Source organism: Plectropomus leopardus, chromosome 1 (assembly GCF_026936395.1).
Source record: "Plectropomus leopardus strain MGB_pleo_1.0 chromosome 1, ASM2693639v1, whole genome shotgun sequence".
Lineage (NCBI taxonomy): Eukaryota > Metazoa > Chordata > Actinopteri > Perciformes > Serranidae > Plectropomus > Plectropomus leopardus.
The window spans coordinates 40,106,479-40,128,733 of record NC_142176.1 but is presented as its reverse complement, the minus strand read 5'-3'; the positions used below and the strand labels follow the sequence as shown (position 1 = coordinate 40,128,733).

Genomic DNA, 22,255 nt, shown 5'->3' with positions numbered 1-22,255 from the left:
TGTATGCATGTAGATCTGAATATTATTTGTCAGCTGGCATTGAGAGAACAATAAACATCTTTGAATTGTCAGCAGAGATGTGCTTTGTAGCTTACATGTGTGTTTGTGTGTGATGGAGGGAGGTGTGTGTGTAGGGGATGGAGGGTGTTTGAAGTAGTGTGGGTAGTAAGAGTAGAGGGGTGTTTTTTGCATGTTTTTAAGTTTTGTGTGCATTTGCAGCTGTTTGTGGCTTTTGCATTCCTTCCTGTGTGCGTACAGTACGCACGTGTGTGTGTGTGTGCGCAGACAGAGTACAGGGACTTGTTCTGATGTTGAAGCTGGTGATTAAAAATTGAAAAGGTTTGAATGACACAGTAGAGAGTTTGGCGGAGCCAGGTACGATCGATAGAGCTCTGGTGAATGGCCACTACCCCTACTTGTTGGGCTGGAGAGCATTTGGAAATGTGTTTGTAGAAGGCAGAGAGATAGTGTGTGTGTGTGTGTGTGTGTGTGTGTGTGTGTGTGTGTGTGTGTGTGTGTGTGTGTGTGTGTGTTATGCCTTTAAATAGTCAGTAAACCTATTACACCTTAAAAAGACATAAAGGCACTGTTACTTTGAGTTTGCTTCAGTCTCGTCACTATGTTAGAAAATGTCTGGATTTGTGTCAGACAGTGGCTGTTTTTATCTCTAACAGTGAAGAAAATGCCAACCCAATACATCTGATTCATCTGGAGAAGGAGTATATGAGTAAAACTAAAAGGAGAAAAGGAAAGGATGTTATATAAGAGAAGGAAAGATGATGAGAAAGGCGGTGAGAGCATGGGAGTTCTTAGAGCGCGGCTCATCCAGCAGCCAGGTGCTCTCTGACTTCGATCTGTTTGGCCTCCGCCGGGCTAAAGAAGTGTCTACACCTCACTTTATCCCCTTATAGCCTCTCACACCACAATATATGGGGGAGGGGTGGAGGAGGCTATGGGGAGACTGAATGAAGAGGAAGGAGAGGGAAGGCAAGGAAAATGACAGTAAGAAGCAAAAAAGAAGAAGGAATTGGTGGGAATAGACAGACTAATACACACAGTTATTAAAAGCTAAAATAATCTTTTCATAGTGCAGATTAGCTAGCATGAAAACATTAATGACCAAAATGAATGGCACTGAAACTGTAGAATGCCCCTTTTCCACCAAAATTAGCATATGCATGTATGTTTTTTAAACATGGGAAAACCTGCTAAAAATAGGTGATAGACTGCTTTCTCAGTGCACATGGCTCTGAAGCAAACAAGTATGCCTTTTTGTGTGTTTTTTTCTGGTGTGTCACATTTTATGTCACAGACAGGCTGGAAAACAGGTTTTTAAAGCAGCGTGGAGGCCAGTGAAAATTTTTCAGTGGTTGCTTCAGTTTTATTTCTCTCATGCAGTCTCAGTCTTAAATTCTGTGCATATTAATTTGGCCAGTGTTTGGTGATAATTTGTGGCGGCCTTTCATTGTATCTTGCTTGTAAAGGGGTAAAATTAGCACATCCACTCAGGTGTTACATTTTTATCAAAGCCAATCGGAGCTGATGAATACCCATGACCACTACAGAGTCATTTGACGCAGGTATAATTGCGGGTTTTAACCTTTCTTATTACATTAACCTTTTTACATCTGGATTGACATCAGTTTTCCCATGCTGTATTCAGTCATTTTTTCATCATTTTCCCCCCTGATACCTGATAAAATTGATAATAATGAGCAATATGGAAATAAATGTCCCGCAAACTGCAAAAATAAATTGTAAACGATGAGTAGGAAATAATCTGAAAATGAGCCGGGATGGATTATTAGATATTATCAAAAATTAGGGAAAAATGTCACTAAAACCATATTTATCATTCTTTTAACTACGTATTTAATATAATGTTACAGAATTTTTTTTTAGCACTTTCTTGAGGTCATTTTCTTGTTTTGTTTTGTTTTTTTTTTACTTTTCTTTCCTTCTTTTTTTCTTATTTTCTGTTAAATGTCTTGTATCTTTCTTACTTATTTCTTGCTAATTTTTGGGCCATTTCTTGTTAAGTTGCTCGTTGCTCTCTTATGTTTTTGGAGGATATAAAGCCAATTTGCCTAGATTTCAAAGGGTTAAAAAGGTCAGATGTTAGCAGCTGTTAGTTGGGGGGTTTTTTTAGCAGTGGGAAAGGGGCTTAGGAGTGGTCAACTAGCCAACTACATTTGACAACTTAACAGCATTTAGGCTTTATTACTTTAACTACCTCCTCCACTATCCTTCTCCTTTAAACTTGTCTTCAGTCTGTTGTGCATTTGACAGTTTTTGGCTCTGCCTGTTGAGCTACAAACAAGATTATTTCTGCATCGAAAACAGGCCTGCTTATGAGAAACACTTGTTCAAGCAAAACACAAATTTTCCACCTGCTCACACACTTTGGTCTGTCTGGCCAGAGGCTGTGTTTAAGTAAAGTGTATTGCTGCATTTAGACATCACAGCAAACAGTCGCAGCCTGTTGCAGCAGCGTCATGGAGCTGCAGAGAGCGTACAGTGTAAAGGACAGCATGGGCCATGCTGGTGGCTTCCTTTCAGAATAAAATGCTTTTGCAGATTCCTCCTTTCTCACTTGAATCCACAGGGAAAATAAGAATGCCTCTGCATATGTGTTTCTCATTATGATGATATCACCAAGCTTTTATTACAGTGCAGCTTTTTCTGGTGGCAGTGGAAGGTCTCGTCTCCTCTTTGTGAATACATTTTTCACAACCACAAAAGGTTGGTTTTGGAAGATATTCTTTGTCTGTTAAAAGGCAACAACAGATGTATTTCTTCTGCACATACATGTTGCACATAGATAAGATAAAAATCTGTTGCTTTAGACCATTTTACCCCATTAGTTCATAAACAGATTTTAACATGGTCAAGAAGCCATTTCAGAATGGTTCCCCCCGAGATTACATGTATAAATAAGATTTAAAAATGATCAAATCTGAACAGTAAAGTAAAAACTTTTGAGAAACCGGAGGTTGACGTAACAGCCACCAGCCGGGATTCAGATGCTGTGGTTCAACTGCTAATTCTCACTGCTGGATAATCTGACCACAAGCAGCCATGGAACTTAATTTGGTTGGAGATAATCAGTTTTTAATTACTCTCATTGTTCAGACTGAATCAGAAGGTGATCCTTGAGGCCAGAGTCTGACCTCTGACCTCTACAGGTCAGCAGTCAGAGGTCAGCTCAAGAGCAAACAGTCCCGGAGTTAGGAGGCTTTAAGTCACTTGCTTAAGGACACTTTAGCAGTCAGCTGTCTCACCAAGCCCCAGGAAGAGTGCCAGGCTCTGAAGCAATTTTACATAGTGGCCAGAAGTGGAATTACTACTTTCAGGTCTGTCAGGTGATGCCTACAACCCAAAAAGACTTTTTCTTATTGACTTACATGAGAGAAGACAAGTCTGTAAATCAGTGGATACATTTTTATGAGTGTCAAAACCCCTGTGAAACAACTCATATCACTATTTAAGCAATCCAATTTGATAACATTTGGAAAGTATAAAAGAGCCACAAGACTGAATTTTGTAGACCGCCATTCAAGCTAGCGAAGTACTAAACCAGAAGTCAGTTACTCAGCTGGCGGAAGTGACCTTCTCGCGATAATAGAGCTTATTTTGCATCATGCACCACTGAGCAGCTCTCATAGGAATGAACTGGGCCCCGCCTCTGTGCTGTATCCAGATCTTCTTAATACATCCATGTGTCTCACTGGAACCATACTGCAACCACATGTACAAGTAAAATTTTCATTTTCTGAACTTAATTTTTAAAACTTAAACCTAGTTAACATTTAATCTCCTTAGAATGACATTTGTATGCATTTTTTTAGCATCTGCAAAACATTAGCTGCCAACAGCTGCCTCACTTTTGCAGGATTTGGACATCGCAAATAAGATGTAGTCACAGGTTAAGGATAAGGCTCATCGTTAAACTGTATAACTAATAGGAAATGGAGCGTATGAATAGAATTTGCAGAAAAATGTATCAAATATCATGTTATGCTTCTTAAAGTCTCTCTTTATGCATGTTTTAGGGTATGTAAAAAAAAAAACTTGTGCTGGAACTAAAATTTGTCTCAAAACAGTTTTCCCACATTATAGTTAAAATTAATAAATGTACTTGTGGCTGGTTTTGCTTTCACTTTCGCTTTCCGCTATCTCCAGTGTTGCTAGCACTCAGAGACTCAGACCAGGAGTCTGTTGTGCAGCATTACTCACTCCGGTAGAGGAATTTGAAAATTTACAGGGGACATAAACAGAAGAAAAACCCATTTTTGAGTGGAGGAGGGTTTTAAGTTACTCTGGGAGGCCTTTTTTTAGAAGATGTGTAGTGATATAGGAGTTTATGCGTATATGTCCATCACACCAGATAATGGTGAGAAAGAGGTACAGGTACAGAGGTTTTCTAGTTCGCACAGTCAGAAAAACGACTTTTTCTGTAAAAAAGTTGACATTGTGGTTTATAGAGTCCATGCCTTTCTGTGTGTGTGTGTGTGTGTGTGTGTGTGTGTGTGTGTGTGTGTGTGTGTGTGTGTGTGTGTGTGTGCATGTGCGCGCTTGCTATGTTGCGTCTGCAGTGTTTGCAGCACTGGTGAAGTGTGACCAACCCTTCCAGTGTATCTCATTGATTCCTGGGCTCCCCAGTCTTTGTACACAGCAGTGCCCACAGCATCACTCACACTCACCCTCTATTGAAATCCATTTGATCATGTGCTTTTCGGCGGCTCGGCAGGCTGCAGCAGTGCAGCTATACTTGCTCACAATCTTTGACATGAGTCATTCTCTCCCTGTTTCTCGCAGGTTTGTCCTGTCAATCTCCTCTGTGCGCTAAAAGCACACCATACTAAACTTAGCTTCCCCAAGGCAATCTGTGATCCATCTGATCTGCTGGACAGCAGGCGTGGTAATGTACTGGCACTGTAAGATATTATATTATAAGCATGGATGCTCTATTATTAGATGATAAGAATAGAATATCTGCTGTACTGTGTTTTATGAAGGTCAAAGAATTGAATCAGAAATATTTCAGCGCTGACCTAGAATGGTTTTGCATATTATTATATTATCACATTCTCATTTTAAAACCCATAATGTAGCCTGGATGTGGTTTCATATTTATGATTTTGTGTTCGTACTTTAACCCTTTGGAACTCTGCAATAGAAATGGTCTGCCAGTGCCTGCATTAGTATTGTTGCTTTATTGTGATGTCATTTCTTGGAGCATTTTCGAATGCTTCATCTTCCTAAAATCTGCACAACCTCAGCTGAAAGGTAGTGTTAGTCAATAAACCATAATAACGGATAAAGTATTGAAATTGTGTCATAAATTTAAAAACAGAATCTGTAAAGATGTGACTTTTTTCATCAAATTTTACAAACATATGGATTCAAATTAACATAGAAACATGAGAAAATAGTTTTGAAACACCTAAGTTATTCAAACTTTGTACAATATTTCGTTTTTGAGATATGCTTATTTTTATGAGCAGAGTGCAAAAGCGTTTTGATAGTTTCATCATTCATTCCTCTGATGCTACTGCACGGTTTTGAACCACACACAGCGTAATGTAATGATGTTATCAAGAGCGAACACAGACAGAATCCTGAGCTTTCTGCGGCAAAAGAATTAATGCTCTCTCTATATTTGGTTATGTTTTAGATTGATTTTAACAGGATGACGCAAAAATGATCTCCTGCAGCCATGTGGGATGCCAGTTTTTAAAGTCTTAACTAGAAATGTGCACAAGACCACACAGTGAAGATAAGATACACATGCATTTACTGTCTGGTTTCAATATGAAATGTCATCAACATTCAGTGTCCAAACATCAACCGCAGAAAATCAGAAATGCAGGAATGTGTGGAAACGTGGCTGCTTAATCTGCCGACAGCTCACGCCATGTGCAACTTCCTGCCTACCAAATCATCAAATCAATTTCTTTTTGAAGTTCTTTTTAAGGAAATGTTAAATATTGTGAAACCATTATAGATCATGATCATATGCTCCCCACAAGAGATTTGCTCTCCAAGCAGACAATCGCAAAACGCAACAGCATGCTCGACACATGTGGGGTTTCGCTTGCATCGCACTGTCTGATCTTCCAAGTTGTGCCTGCGAGAAAAAAAAAACGCCTGTGTATGTTGAGCGTCGTGTTAACTCCGGGTCATTTTGACAAGTGTAAACACTCAATCTCTCCATCAAATTCCATTAAACTCTGTAAGAACACAAACACACACTCCAAAAAAGAAGCCCCCAAGCAGCAGCATTAAACAAGTACTCTCATTTGGACATAAATAGCGCGATCTTACTCATAAATCACGCTGAGATTGTGCATTTGGCCCGGGCGAAGGCTTCAGGTTCGCACACCCCTTCTGTAAACAGGTTCTCCTTCAGCCTCTCACAACTTCGGTGCGAGTTGGTAGATGTGCGAGACTCTGTCTGTGTGTGTAAATGTGTGTGTGTGTGTGTGTGTGTGTGTGTGTGTGTGTGTGTGTGTGTGTGTGTGTGTGTGTGTGTGCAAGGTTACCGGGCTTGATCCATTTTAAAAAAGAGCCTTGCTGTAATCAAAAACAATAACCGCTCAAAGCGTAAACTCTTCCAAAGCGCAACCCCCCTCCTCAACTCCACACTCCTCCACCCTCCCCTTGAAGTATGAAATAATATTCTGTGTGTGGGCCCTGGCCGAACGCTGAGAACGCAAACATTTCACAATAAAGTTGTTTAAATAAAGGCCTTGGCATAGATGGCTGGGAGATAGAGGACATGCTGCGTTAATTACAAGCGCCCGTTAAAATAAACCGCCGGTATAAAATATGACTCTCTCCCTCGCTCCTTCTCGGGGATTTGAACCTATAAAATGTCAGCGAGGTGTGTACCTCAGATGTGCTGTTTGGAGACCAAACACAACAGCAGCCCTTCTGGTTTGGAGATTGGAAAAGAGAGATAGACAAAGAAAGAGAAAGAGGGGAAGAAGTGGGAGTGGGGGGGCAAGATCCACAAAAAAACACAACAGAGCTCTACAATCAACAAAGAAAGCAGTGTTTACTCTGCATTTAAAGACTTATGAATTCTTCTCGCCCCCGCCTTGCTGTTGCATGGCATTAACTGAAAGGGAAAATAGCCCAGTTAAGCACCCGGTTTATTATTCTTCAAACTCTTGTCTGAAAAGTAATATGCTTTAAAGGCACAGTAAATGTACTGGTGCTCTCGCCTCTGTATCTGTTTCAGCCTTTCCTTTCGAGGCGGTGTGTATGTGTGTGTGTGTGAGTAAAGTTACATCGCAAAGAGAGAGAGAGAGGCAGCGAGATGGATTATTTTTCCTGAAGCGTGGACTTAAGTTTCTGCTCTCTGCTGCTGGGTGGCCCACTCCTCTTTAGCCGTGTTAACATAAGAATAGAGGGGTGGCCGGGGGTGCGGGAGGGGAGGTGGAGGGGTGGGGTAGCCGGGTAGCTGGTTTAAATTATTCTGCGCCTCCGCTGCTGCATAGCAGGAGCTGTTGTTATCCACTTAGAACATCAGACGATTTGTTCCTTCTCCCTCTCTCTTCTCTCCCTCTCTCAACCCTGTGGGCGTCTTTATTCGGGACCCTTTGTAGCAGTGTTATGTTATAACTCCTGTCCCGGCCAGGGTGCACCTCGTTCCACTGCCACTTGTTTGCTTTTCCTGTTTTTTGTTTTTTTTTAGATTCCAATAAATAATACTTTAAAAATAACTTGCACCGCTTTCTAATTTAAACCCCCAAAAGTTAGATCTGTTCAACTGATCCGCATGCATTTTACCTCCAACTGAGCTAAACTAATTAAGGCCCCCCTCTTCCAAATCTAGTAAGATTCCGTCCCCGTGAGGATCACCTCAAAAATCTAAAAATCTAAATATCAAATGTTAACTCTCCGGGCTGTCATCCAAGCTCGGTGACGAGTGCTGTGACGCTCGCAGGCCCAGATGAGGAATGCAGTTATGAGGAGATGTTTGTATACATTCAGCCTGCGCCTTGGAAAGCAGCGCTGGTAGTTGAGCACAGCTTAAAGACATCTGGATGCGATGAAATGCCATTTGTCTAAACAATCAAGAGTCTTACCAAAGCCACCCAACGTGCGCTGTGCTTTTAGTACATACTTGTGCAATGTGCTTCAACAGAAAGCGTTATTGACAAATATTTCATTGCGACAGCCTCATGGGATCTCAAAACGAGATTTTTTTTTTTTTTTGCATCATTCCAGCTTTCTGCTGTAAACATAAAGCATTTGTGACGGCTGTGTACTTGAGGATGGATGAGATGCGGTGAAGTTCGTTTTGAGGGAGGAGGGGGGAGATGGAAATAAAGAGACATTAAACCATGGTGGCATTTGATTATAAATAAGACCGAGGCAAATCAGTGAGATCGTAATCTAAATACTTGAATTTAATGCCCATTCTTGCTGAAAAAAAAAAGATTGAATAATAAGGAGTCATACTTTGTGGTTGACCAACAGCCATCCCTGCAACAAAGAATCAAGAGTTTAACCCTTTGAAACCTGGATCCACGTCACCAAAGCCCTCACAAATTTTCAAACCTTTGAAATCTGTTTGCTTTCTTAAAAAACAAACAAAAAAAAAACAGGAAAAAGGTAATTAGCAACTCAAAGACCTGTTCTGCCAGACATTTAAAAAAAATATTTTTTCAAAAGGATAGCTTCTTTAAAAAATAATAATAATAATTTTATAGAATTATTATAATTGTAAGCACTTTTTTTGTAACATAATCTTTCTTTTTTTTATTTGTTTTTTTCTTTTAGTTTTTTTTAAAAATAATTTTCAGGTATTTTTCTTCTTTTTTCAATTTTTTGCTAATTTTTGGGTAATGTCTTCTGAAGTTGTTCGTTGCCCTTTACCTAAGTTTTTGAAAGAAATTGAGCAAATCTAGTCTCAAGGGGTTAAATGAACTTGACCCACAAAAGATACAATATCATGATGTCGGAATGGAAACCTGATAACAAGATAAAGCGATATAGGACGCAGCATCGTCTGTTAAAAGAAGTGTCACACCTATAGCTTTATTTTCTCCATAATTCCATTTAAATAAATGCTCTGGGCAGTCATGGCAGCCAGTGTTCAGACTATGCCAACGGTGTGTGTGAGTGTGTGTGTGGAGGTGGTGGTAGTGACGGGGGCAGGCAGACATGACTGGGATAATAAGCGTCATAGAATCTAATCAGATTTCTAAGAGGAATTGATTGTTGTGAGGCAGCCGGTGCAGGAGTGGGGTTGACAATAAGCTGAAATATAAGTGTTAATTTTTATGCTAATCCTCTGGCATCTCTGTGTGATGCAATTTGGTCCAGCAGCCCCTCGACTTTGCGCCGCAGATATGAAATTGTCCCGCGCACAGAGAAAATGTCAGCTTGCCAGACCCTGAAAGCTTGTAATTTATTAGGTATGTTTCTATTAGTATGTGTCACAGTTGTTAGGGAGCCACATGCGCAGGCAGGCAGCCACACCACCTCGTTTTCTCTCCCTCCCTTTCCCCCTCTCTTTCTCTATATCTCACTCTTCCTATCCCTTCACCTCATCCTCCTTTCTCCATCTTTTTTTTTCCTCTATCTCTCTCTCTTTCTCTCCCTGCACAGCCATCCACTTTTTTTAGCACACACACACACAATGGCACACACCATGCTTGTTCTTAAGATGGTCTCGGCTCAGTGGCTGCTACACTGGGGCCTTAATGTATTATCATATATCGGGTGGTCCTTGCCCCCTGGACAAAAGGCTATTTAATACAATTTAATGACATTCCCAAGAATGAGGGAGGGGAGGGGAGGATGGGTTAGAAAGTGAGGGATAGAGTAAGAGAATAAAAGAGAGAAGGAGGGAGGGAAAGGGGGGAAAGAGAAGAATGAAAAAGAAAGGCAGAGGCCCAGATGAAAATAGCATCTGTGTTTTTCATGGCTCGCCCATGCAAACATTGCAGTGTAAAATGCGTGACTTTCCCTCCTCTTTCTCTGTGTGTTTCTCAGCCTCTGGTTCTGTCTCTACCTGCAGAATGAAATGTAGTGGGGAGGCTGTCAGGCTTAGAAGGCTGCTCAACATGCCACAAGTAGTGGAAGACATACTCTCAGTTTGAACAATGCAATTCAAAATGCTTTACAGAGCAATAAAATATAAAACATATTAAAGGTTAGAGACTCACAATAAAAGAGTGAAGAGAACAAATATCAAAGGTAAAATTCATTATTAAATGACTTACATTTTTTTTTTTATAAAGAAATCCCCATTAAGAATAGCAAAAGCGTAGACAAGAGGAGGAAAGATAAAAACAATTATTTAAAATAATTTAAAATCAAGTTTAACCCTTTTAGCTCTGCTGCATTCAGATGCCTTTCACAAGCTATTTGTTGACCCTCTGAGCAAATTGGTTTGATTTCTTTTGAAAACATGGGGTATAAGTTAATGACCAACTTGGCAAGAAATGTCCGACAAATGGAAATTACTAAATGGTGACAAGAAAATTACCTTAAAGTTTTACAAGAGAGGGGAGAAGTATTAGAAAGTTATCAAAAAAATGGAAAAATGTCATAAAACTATATTTATAATTTTGTTTGTTTTATTTTTATTTTATTTATTTAGTTCTTAATTATTATTTATTATTATTATTATTTATTTTATTTATTTAGCTGTTGACGTAACGTTGCAGTGTTACATTTTGTTAACGGTCACATATGTTTCTTTATTTTATCCTTGCGTGCCATCTCCCTCTTTATGTATGCCAGCTAGCTGATTTTTTTAAATTGGGTTTGAATCTGATATGTTTGAAAAAAAAAAGCCAAGTAGGTGGGCCAAGAACAAAAAAATGGTGGTCTTTGAAAAATCATAGAAAAGTTTTGAAATTTTGTCAATGACAATGTGTGGGAACCCTGATTATGGGAACCCTGATTATAATGTTGAAAACATCTTACTTCTAACAAACCTCTGGGGCCTAACGATGTCTCCTAAAAGTTATGTTTATTATAATTTTGCCACAATAAATATTTTCAGAAAGAAACATAATGCTGCCAATCAAATTTGAAGGAAACTTATTCAATGAACAAATCTGCAATGTGTAAAAATGCTCATACCAAAAGAATCTACAAAACTGCTCCTGGAGAGTTTTTGTGGGTATCAATAAAGGCTGGTTAATCGAGGTGCATTTGCGGTGCCCCAATCAGTCACAAAGCTTATTTCAGAGTCAACAAGCCTAGTGTCAACAATCAAATACTTGAAATACACTACTAAAATAGGTTGAACTTTTTAATCAGTTTGATATAACCCCAAATTGAGATTTATATTATTGGACTACAAAAAAATGGGTCTATTTTATGTCTTCCTTAATGGGCACCATCCGTGCAATGCAACAACAACCCTGATCCAGGCACCATCTAATACACATGAATAGGTTCAAACTGGATGCAGACATCAGTCCAAAACCAACTAAAAAATCCAACAATTGGATTCACAACTGATTGGTTGAGCAGCCACTGAAGACATCACGTACAAGCTGTTTCTATTTTTCTGTGCTTTCGATAATGTTTAGCCACATTTAGCCACTCTCTTCCACTCTTTTCAGAAATAAAGTTTTTGTGTTGTCAATATGGGGGGGACATACTGTGGTATTTTGCATCCGGAATTGAATTCAAATGTTTAAATTTAAGTAAACAGTTTTTTAGTCCCAAGTTTGTTTTGTTTTCTCGAGGATCCTTCTGCTCGGTGACAAAAGAGACAGTTAGATTAAGTAGCAAAGCCGAGCTGTTGGTTGGAGGGTGTTTGCTTTTCTGATTCAGTCGTTGAGTAAATGTAACAGTCCTCCACAGTTGAAGTCAAAGCTTAGTGCACCAAGCTAGACAACAACATGGCTAGTGAGTAAGCAGAAACCCTCAGTGACTGTAGCCCCCAACCAGGAAAATAATCACCAGTTAAAACCAATGGGTATATATATTGGCTAAAGATGTTATTAAGGTTAGAAAAAGGTTTTGGGTAAATGTTGATAAAGTCAACCCTGTAACAAGACAAAACTTGCTTATATTCTCAATATTTAACCAAACCACGATCTTTGCCTAACCAAAGTGTTTTTAAAGCCTGAACCAGAACTCGTAGAGGAGACAAATGCATGTCTCTGATGCCAAAGTCCTGTCTAGTATGAGGATGTAGAACTTTGTGGACTGGAAAAAAGTGTTCCAAGTTAAGGAAATTTATGCAACCAAACAATACTTAACCATAATTATAACGAGACAGGCTGTGTTAGTAGCAAAACTATGCTGCTGTTACCACCAGCAACCATAATCGCCAGAAAAAAAGGCCTTTTTACATTTCTGCAAATCATGAATGCATTAAGGGGCTATCTCACCAGGATGCATCACGCCAGGCGCAACCCCTCCATAAGCGTCTTGGAGGCGCATCTGGAAAAACAGCTGGGAGCACCTGGAGCGCCTGCATACGCGTGTATGTGACCAAAAGTGACATTGACGAGCGGTGTGACTCCACGCCTTGAAAAGTTAAAATACTTAAACTTTCATGGGTGCCCAAAAACTCCAGAAAAACGCATCGTGCAGCAGCCAGAGAGGAGCACTCGACAGGTGCGCTGTACCATAGGGAAACAGTGGTTTCGCTGGCGACGCTTTTCTAGCAATGTGTCTTGGTGTGACATCCCCTCTACATCAGTACTTTATGATGTAGAGAATACATTGAAATATGACGTTTCTTTACATTTTAACAGTGCTGTGATTAATGTGTGGTTAGTCTCAAAAAACACTTGGTTATGGTTAGGAAAAGATCATGTTTTGGCCTAAAATGACCAGAAAAAGGTGCTAAAATAAAATAACAACAACAACAACAACAACAACAACAACAACAATAATAATAATAATAAACTTCTTGTCACCTTTTACAATCTTTTTGGAGTTTGTGGTACATCTGATGCCAAATTGCTGATTGCCTCGTTTTTCAGGTTTTTGAAAGAAATCAAACCCATTAGCTTATATTTCACACATTTAAATGCTTGTGATGGGCGTCTGAAAGCAGCACAAGAAAACTGATGAAAAATGATCAATCCAGATTTCGAAGGGTTAATGTAACATGAAACTCCAAAGTAGCTAGTAACTACTGTATATGTGTCAAATAAATGTAGTTGCGTAAAAAGTAATACAATTTCATGTAAATATTTATTGATGTAAAAAGTAGCATAAAATAAAAATACCTAATTGAAATACCTCAAAAAGTCAAATACATTGCTTAAGTAAATGTACTTTCCACCACCTGTTAGTGAGCAAAATACAGTCAGTTTTGGCACAGATGTCAACAGTGAGGGATAACAGGAAACAGGGACACGCGGTGTGTTCTCATGATTTTTCAGCAAAGATGCTTCTCCTCGCTTAGAATGCTATCCCATTCTATTTTTAGTCATCCTCCGCTTTATGTTTAAACACAGTTAAAATCACTGTGCGCCCTGCTCGCACGTTGAGTGGCACCAGAAAGCCAGTCAAAACTGTACTCAGCGGGCCCAGAAAACACACTGAAAGGTTTGGATGCAATTCACATATAGGTCAATTAAATGCAACAACATCTGCTCTCTCCCTACCATTTGCATATAGCATTCATATGTTAATGATGTCCCTTGTTTTTTTTTTCTTCGTGTGTATGTGCATGTGTGTTTGTGTGCGCTATTTGTTTCTCTCTCTGTGTGTGTATTTTTTTTCCTGTACTTCCTCCCCTCCTCCCAGTCTCTTTGTATCGCCAAACAAAAAGAGATGCAGAAAATTTGGATTCATACTTCCCCTTTTCGAAAAGAGAGAGAGAGAAAAAAAAACAGATACTCCCGTCCTATTTTCACTTCCTTTCGCCTGACGATTAAAGGGGAGGTTAGACGAGTGCCACAGTTGTTCCATTGCCGTGCCCCTGATTTCGACAAGAAGCCCCTTTAACGGCAGAGAAGGCAAGGCCTTCTCTCTTCCCCAAGCAGCTTAATGCCTTATAAATCAATGATGACACAGATGGACTAGCGATAATCTATTTAGAATGCCTCACAGCAAATATTGTTGTGCAGATGATTAGACTGCCAGTTATTTTAACTCAGACCCCTAAACCCAATCTTCCGCTTCTCATAATGCTCTCCAGATTTATCGTGGTAATTTGGGATTTGATATTTTTGTTATTTGGAATAAATTTGGCAAGAAAGACGTGTACAAAATAGTCGAAATTAAAAGTGAAATCAGGTTTGTCGCAGGGCAGCGACATGTTTGTTTGTCTCGGTGTGTGTGTGTGTGTGTGTGTCTTGGGTGGCATGGGCAGCTTGAGGAACAAAAGACATGAAGAGGTGCTGGTGTCTGTGCCAAGGCCATAATGATAAGGCATGTTTCTTTAAAGAAGGGGGAGACAGACCTTTAGCAGAATTGTATCTCCCGGGCATTTGTGTGTCTGTGTGCGTGTGTGTGTCTGTGTGTGTGTGTGTGTGTGTGTGTGTGTGTGTTAGACAGTCTAGTGACACGAGGGGGGTTAATGGCAATCCAGGGTCTCTGCCCCTTTTCATGGTCGATGGGTCTCAATTTAGTGTGCGAGGAGGAGGAGGAGGAGGAGGAGGAGGAGGAGAAGGAGGAAGAGAAGAGGAGGAGTGCAAAAATGAAGTGGAGGTTGTCAGACGTGGCAGCTGCTCGGAGGCCCTGATAAATATAAGCCCTTATTGATCGGTTGAAAATGAAAGATCCCCGAGTGGCGTGCAGTATTTAGCTTCTTGTCTGCCTCGTGTCAGCGGTGGCCTTGCCCTGGAGGGATAGATTTTCAGCTGTGCCTCCGGGCACTGCAGCTTGCTGGCTTTGATTTCATCTTTAACCTTTTTCGGCTGCGTTCCCTTGACCTCTGCAGCGCCGCTCGCAGAATTTGTTAGATTTTCATCTTGACACGGCCCCCCAACCCCCCCTCCTCTGCCACTACCTCATCTTCCTCTCCTACCCATCACTGTCTTCTCCTTCTTCTTCTGCCCCATTTTCCTCCTCGCCTCCTCAGGTCTATATTTCAATATCATCTTCTAATCTTTCCGCTCTTCTGTTTCTCCCTCTAGGTGGCCATTCTAGTAAGCAGTAGTCAGTCAGGGGTGACAGTGAGGGGCCACTTGATCCGAACAGACAGGTTGCACTCCAGTATGCAGTTGGTGTGTTAAGGTAAGGCCACACACTCACAGTTCTTACAACACATTTTCATCCAGATCGTTCTCATCCCAAAGTTGTCAAATACCTATGCTTTTGTAGTGGCGGCTGGACGGAACCTTTTGCAGTGTGATGATATGCCATAGGTCGCTTGGATGGCAGTAGCGCAGCAGTATGATACATGGACAGGTGGCATCAGTATATAATGTGGATGTGGTTGGACAGCACCTGTCTCTGGACGGTGTCTGTAACGCTGCTGGTAAGGATGTAATATAAGGAGCTGGAAGGTCCAACACACCCTGGACTTTCACCCAGGAGCCTGGTGTTTGCTTCACGTATGATTGTAGAGCTAAACCATGACATTTTTTTTCTCAACCTAGCCACGTGTTTAGGGCACCTAATCCTAACCATGTGCTTTTGTTGAAGTGCAGTGTTGGTTGCAGCGTCCTGGAACATCAATTGCAGATGCACAAGGATTCAAGCGTGTCGTATGACTTGGCAACTTGGGATGAGCTCATGCTGTCTCATGCCACCTCTTCAAATGTTGCTGCTTGGTCAGTTCCATGCACATCTACATATCATGTGCTCGGTATCCTCCTGGGTCTACTGTTGACTTTTCAATTTTCACCTGTTACATAAAAGGTACAAGGTAGATTTATTAGTCATTTTTTAAACTTTGTTTAATCATCAGCTAGTATCAAAAATGGCAGAGTCGAAAAAATAGAAAAATAAAGCAAAAAAGTAGCAAGGATTTGAGGAGCTAGTGGCTGCTGCATCTTCATCTACATGCGCTGCCATCAGTTTCTGCAGTACTTAAGTTTTTTAATTTGATTTTACTTTTGCATTCAATACTTAATTCCATTTAATATAATAAAATTACTTTTGATACTTTAGGTGATTTTAACTTCTACCAAAGTCATTTTTTGGTAAGAAATCTGTACTTTTTTTTTTAAAGATTATTTTTTGGGGCTTTTATTGCCTTTAATGGACAGGACAGTTTAAGTGTGAAAGAGGGAGAGAGAGAGGGGGCGACAAGCAGCAAAGGGTCGAGGCCAGAGACGAACCCACGACTGCTACGGCAAGAATTCAACCTCTGTATATGGGGCGACTCAAGTATGGCTTTCTGTTTCTTCAACGACCGCTGAACGTTGGTAAAACACCTCATGTTTGATTGTGCAACACAAGCGTGTAATTAGATTTAGAAAAAAATATGGTTTGGCTCAACATTCATATGGGAAGTGAACAACGAGCTCCCAGGTGAAAGTCAGGGGTTTGTTGGACCACCACCCCTTCTGTCATCCCTATAGGGGCTTTTCAGCTCCTTATATTATGTCGTTATTGCCCATGTTATAAACTGACAGTAACTGCGCATCATACTGCAGTTGCAGTCTGGCCACCTTATCAACTGACACTGCCTGGTGGCATCTCAAACCGCTTTTCGTATTTGACAACAAAATGACTGACCGAGCAGCAGTATTTGGCAACATGGGAATGAGAATGGGCTGGTTTGTACTTCAGCCTGTACCAATAATGTCCCAACTTGAAGATTTTTTCAAACCCTGTATAATATTTGCTCCCCGTACTGTAACTATAAAAGAACAAGACACATACACACAAATAAATGCACACATACGCTCACACACTCCAACTGTTCGTCATTCGCTCACCATTTAGTCTTATCCCCAAAGGCACTCTGTCTTAAACCAAAACACACACACACACACACACACACACACACACACACAGTCACACAGCTACAGTACACTGCTGCTATGTGCGCAGACAGAACTTGTAACAATCTGGATTGTGATAATCTATGATAATCATCCACCACATGCCACCTAAAAACGCACATGGGTGGCATTCAACACCCACACTGGCACATTGCTTCAGTGCATCTCGCCTCCCTCTGCCGCTCTCCCCAATGTCACTACCTCCAGCGTCAATGTCACCACTCGCCTCCTTATTTCTCTTTTATGTATGAGGAGGCTCGCGCTGTAACGCATGGCGAAGGGGGGAAAAAAGGAAGGAATCTTGAACAATTTATGTTTGGCATTAGTGTAATTGAATCCCACTCGTATATCAAAGGAAGAAAGTTGCGAGGTGAGGGCGATATAAATACAAGGTAGGGATCCATGAAAACACGGATCCGTCCCTCCCCTTTTCCCTTGTCTTGCGAACAATGTCTCCCATCTCTTTTTTTATTCTCTCCCTCTCTCCCCTCCTTTAGCTAGATGGATGATAAATTCCCAGCCAGAGAGCCAGCAACAGCTGTTGGCAGACAGGCCTGATATGAGAATAGCAGCATAGGATGAGCAGGCATTAAAAATTAATATGCTATTTAGCCTAGGTGTATTTTAGGTATTTGACATTTTCATGTCCGGGACAGACTAAATTTATTCATAGTACAGAAAAAAAAATAAAAAATAAAAAAAATAAGAAGAGGGGAATGGGTGTGGGGGGGGGGGACAGAATGCAGGGAACACTATTGAAGGCCATTCTGGTTTTATGGTCACCCTGTTTCACCTTGCCTCCCACCACAGTGATGTAAGGGGGTGGGAAGGTGTTTGACTACATCTTATATGTCTGCCGCACAGTAGATGTGATATTATAAGGCTGATCGCACACACAGAAAGTGTTCTCCAGCAAAACTCCTTCACTTTTATCTACACTTAGAAGGTGTAGCCCAAAGATAAGTGAGTGTGCAAGCAGTGCAACCACCAGGCTAACATTTAGATGTTAATACTGTATTCTGTACTGGTGTTTATTGGTGCCAACAGACAGTTTTTTATATTGGCGGCCAAAGGGGGCCACTGAAACTCTAAGGGTGGTGCACCAAAATCATGAAGCCATAACTGTATTTCAGGAAATCTATTATACTGTTGTAGTGTATAGGCTAGCTCTAAACTACATCAGTATCTGATTTGAGGACTCCCATATTCATATACTTTGCTTTCATATTTCACAGTTAAAGGGACAGTTCACCCCCAATCAAAAAGACATATATTTCTACTTGTACCGTTACCGCTGCTTGTCAATCTAGATTGTTTTTGTGTGAGTTGCAGAGTGACGGAGATATCGGCTGTTGAGATGCCTGCTTTCTCTCCCATAAAATTAAAAAAAAAGTAGATGGCACTCAGCTTGTGGTGCTCAAAGTGACAAAAGATACATCTGAAAAACTCAACAGTGACGTCTTTTTCCAGAAATCATGACCCATTTATTCAAGATAATCCACAGACCTTGTTGTGAGCAATTTCACGTAGGAACCATTTTCTGTCTACCGAACTACACCAAGTGTCACTGTGCAAATGGAATTAGTATATAGTGTACACATCTACTCATGGGCAAGACGCTTGTGTTCATGACAGTGAATAACATAAGCATAAATCTGGTCCTCCTCCTTAACATTACCTAGCTCACTGGTTCTTGGTGAACATGCAAGAGATGTGTACTTCCTTCTGCACGGTGATACGGTTGGCAGGTGCTGTTTAGTTTTTCACATCTATTTTTCGTGCTTTGAGTACCGCAAGCGGATAACCAGCTAGTTCTATTATATTAGAGAGAAGGTAGACATCTCTACAGCTGATATCTGACAGTTTTATTGTGTTATGTATCTTTATATACATGCGATTCAGCGTTTTTAAAATGGTCTTCAAGTTCTTCAAGCTGACCCATTACTTAAAAAGATAAATGTACAACTTTAACTTAAATGAGTATATTGAGAGTAAGAAACAAACCATCTACTGGGAACAAGCCTACTCAATTTTGAAAAATACATCACTGAGAACTCACATTATTTTCGATTATTTTTGCGCAGCTGTATCACGCTGGCCATCTCTGACCACCCCTTAGTGTTGAAAAGCTGTGTAGTCCTCTTGCACTGCTCCCTGAACTTTTTGTTATATCAGTACTTAAATATAGTTATAACATCCATTACACCAATAATCAAAGATGATTATATGGCCTTCTTTGGTGGTTGAAGTTGCTCAGTTGTGTGGAAGTGGTTTATTTGTTATCATGTGACGTTAGTATGTAATTAGGCACATGATAACAGGTGGTTGTACAAGGGAAAGATGTCAACCCCTGTTCATCCTAAAACAGAGACATTAGAGAGATATAAGACTGATATAAGACTGTCATGTGACCATCATTCTACACTTGGTCACATGTTTGTAAGAGGATCCTACAATGAGAATTTCTTGTCAAACATACATTTATATTTTCCTGACAAGCAAACTCTTGTCGTCATGTGAATGAGAAGCAAGGTGGAAGTAGCGTGGCTTTATGCCACAAAACCTCTTTGAGAGAAGGTCGGGTAAATGGTTTGCTTAACCAGACATGTGACTTCGACACGGGATTGTATAACTTGTGTGTTCAGTATTACAAAAAAAAAAAAAAAATCAGTCTTTTGGAGGGAAATGTGTAAGGACATCTCTTTCCAGACATCCCATTTCAATTCCAGGAAAAAGGACACCATGCAAAGATTACAAATAAAAATGAATAAAGTTAAAGAAATAAACAAAGAAATGATCAGAACAGTTGAGTTGCATGTTGATGGGAAACAAGAAATAAATACTGTAGTAGAGTAGCAAAATCCAGTATTCTCATTTATCCAGATTAGAAAACGCCAGCTGTCATTACAGACAAAATACTCAGCAATGTAAACTTTACATTCTGTTCAATTATAAACATGATTAAATGCAGTTCTGCTGCAAAATACACCATACACACAGAAATGACTTTTGGCAATAAATGTAAACAATGCGTTTTTATGTCATATATATTTTGGTCTTGAAACGCTGACTCCTTTTCCAATGGATTAGGAAACTCCTCCACTGCTGCTGAGCCACTGTTCTGCAGTCAAACACAAGACCCCTGGAGGTCCAGACAGCAAAAGTACAAGTCCCATGCTGAGCCATGCTAGGACAGTCCTCTCTCTTTATCACTCCCTCTCTCCGTCTCTCTCCTCCCTCTCCCCCTTAGTGATTAATGGCTAATGCTGCTCTAGTACATCTCTATATCCCTCCTCATCCCTCCCTCGCTAATCGTTGTGAAATCTTAGACATGGCCTGGATTTGGCCTCCTGGAGAAAAAAAAGGGGGGGTTAAATTGGAATGGGGAGGGGAGCAGTTTCCACCTCCCACAGCATCCATATCACTTTTGACTTTATTCTTCCTTCATATGCCATTGCTTTCATGTCTTTATGTACCTTAAAAATAGCAGATATTTTCACACTTTAGCTGTCAAGAGAAATATTTAGGCCAGTCAGTCGAGGGAGAGACTCATTCCTCCTATGTACACTACCTGTGTGCAATCCCACTCTTTCAGTTTATGGTACTTAAGAAAACAATTTTCTCGAAATCACAATTCATGTCTTGTCTGTTTGGAATAGATAGTGCAATGTTTTCTTGTGAAAATGGACTTCTACAATTCACTTCTTATTCAAACAAAATTATGACATCTGATAGGAGAATATACAGCTGCGCTTTTTATGAGTTTGCGTGGCCCGCTGCTACACCCTGATACAATCTAACAATATGAAAACATTCACCTGACATCAATGATATATAACTAAACCTTTTATGATGATAAAACGGCATATCATCATTATACATAGTCATTCCATACACACTGTCAGTCCATTCATATCGTATTTAAATGTGTTAAATTCAACTTTATATATCAGATCTTTATTTTGAGACTGTCCTTACCCCAAAAACTTTGTTCATGCAAACTTTAAAACAACCCATGTTTATGTTTTCTCGAAAAGCTACCTTTTCTTCTAGAAATAGAAAATAGAAAGAAGAAAACAAAACAGAAGGAAAGATAAAAGTACATTGACTTTGTTACATTGCCACAACATAACAAGGAGGTTTGTTGGCTGGGCATACAAGAAGTGGTTTGCATCCCAACAATCACTGCTAGTTTATTTAAGCTTGACCACAATCTTTTCTAAACCCTAACCAAGCAGTTTATGCTGCCTAAACTAATGTATTATCAAAGACCAAACCTTAACCCTAGGAATGGCCATAGCCATAGAATTGGTGCCAGAGAAGAGATGCAGTGGGAAACATGTGGCAAACAACAAGAGGCAACCAATAAGTGACAAAGGATCCAGGAAACCCTTGTGTGTTCCTGAGTACTTTCATATTGTGATCGGTCGCAACTCCCTTTTTCAACTTCTCAACTGTCCTTTTAGAGGGGAACAAGATGGGAGTGACTGTATAGTTTATGACCTGGAGGATGTTTTGCCTCACACAGACTCATCCCACTACTGGACTCTATGAGTAATACTCTCCTCCAATCATAAGCATGCATTCGCCCACTGAAATTTGCATAAACGTAGCCAGCCAATCAGGGTGTGCCTACCCGAATATGATACACGTACATGATTCCATGCTTCTTGATGACATGGAAAATGGGATGTGCAGGGTGTCTATTGCTTGTCTTTTGACTCCTGCAAGGTTAGGTTATGGCTCCACCCAGTTTGGTTGCACACCACCTGCATTGGTTGTGGCTACCTACTTCTCTGCTGCGATTGCCAAGGTTTTAAAGAAGTAGGCGGGCTACGGTGACTAACCTTTAGTTGTTCAGGATCAGTGTGGCTGGATCAATGTTATGTTGCGACAGGGTATTCATCAGTTAGGCTCTGATCATTGCACCCAATGAGTCCAGTGGAGAGCAGAGCCTGTGTGAGATAGAAGAAAGGTTATAAAATTGTAATTCTGATTTTTTTGTACTGGCAGAGCCCTCTATGTAGGGACTGTGACTCATACATCACTCACTGAAAAGAGTATAGGATGGCAGACAGGGTCAGGTACTGCCTTGTATAAAACATTTTAAACATGACAAAAAACATTCTAGATGGGTCAAAGTATATTTCCTGTTTGAATATTTGTTAAAGCAGAAGGTGAGCAGAAGTAAAAAGGTATCAAGTGGTTGCCTTAGCTGTCAGTGCTTTCAGTCGCAATTCCACTGTTTGTCCAAATATGGTTTTGTGGATGTGAATGTCCTCCCGTAGCTTTTGCTGACTGATCAGTGACTCCTGGTCAATGATGTCCTTGGACAGTTGGAGAAACTGAAAAAAACA

At 40.4% G+C, this 22,255-nt stretch overlaps 1 protein-coding gene across 4 annotated transcripts in view; it reads left to right on the top strand.

The window, feature by feature from the left end:
* Positions 1 to 22,255, top strand: part of znf536 (zinc finger protein 536) — a 298,506-nt gene that overhangs the window by 89,174 nt on the left and 187,077 nt on the right. For all 4 annotated transcript variants that reach the window (XM_088081055.1, XM_088081050.1, XM_088081061.1 and 1 more), the window contains one exon: positions 15,081 to 15,180. The gene's annotated coding sequence lies outside the window, so the exon portion shown is untranslated. The remainder of the gene's footprint in view (positions 1 to 15,080; positions 15,181 to 22,255) is intronic.